The sequence below is a fragment of the Miscanthus floridulus genome, chromosome 5, assembly GCF_019320115.1.
Source record: "Miscanthus floridulus cultivar M001 chromosome 5, ASM1932011v1, whole genome shotgun sequence".
Classification (NCBI taxonomy): domain Eukaryota; kingdom Viridiplantae; phylum Streptophyta; class Magnoliopsida; order Poales; family Poaceae; genus Miscanthus; species Miscanthus floridulus.
In genome coordinates, this window is record NC_089584.1 from 4,791,371 (window position 1) to 4,791,653 (window position 283).

Genomic DNA, 283 nt, shown 5'->3' on the forward strand with positions numbered 1-283 from the left:
TGATAGATTTGTTAATTCATTTAGGAAAGCTTAGCATTATTTAGCTTAATATTTGTAGGAATTTTTGTTGCAGATTGGTAATAGCTTCAGCCATGAAATTTTTACAGTAGGTTCATTAGATTATTATGTGCTCATTGTAATTTTTGTAGCCCTAGAATAGGTTCATAAATATGGTAGCTAGTACTCCTTGTTTTATCATATATGTATTAAATTGGTATTAAGAATAAGGATGTCTTTAGTTGCCAAGATAACATATGCAATGTTTCATACCTATTTAGTGGTA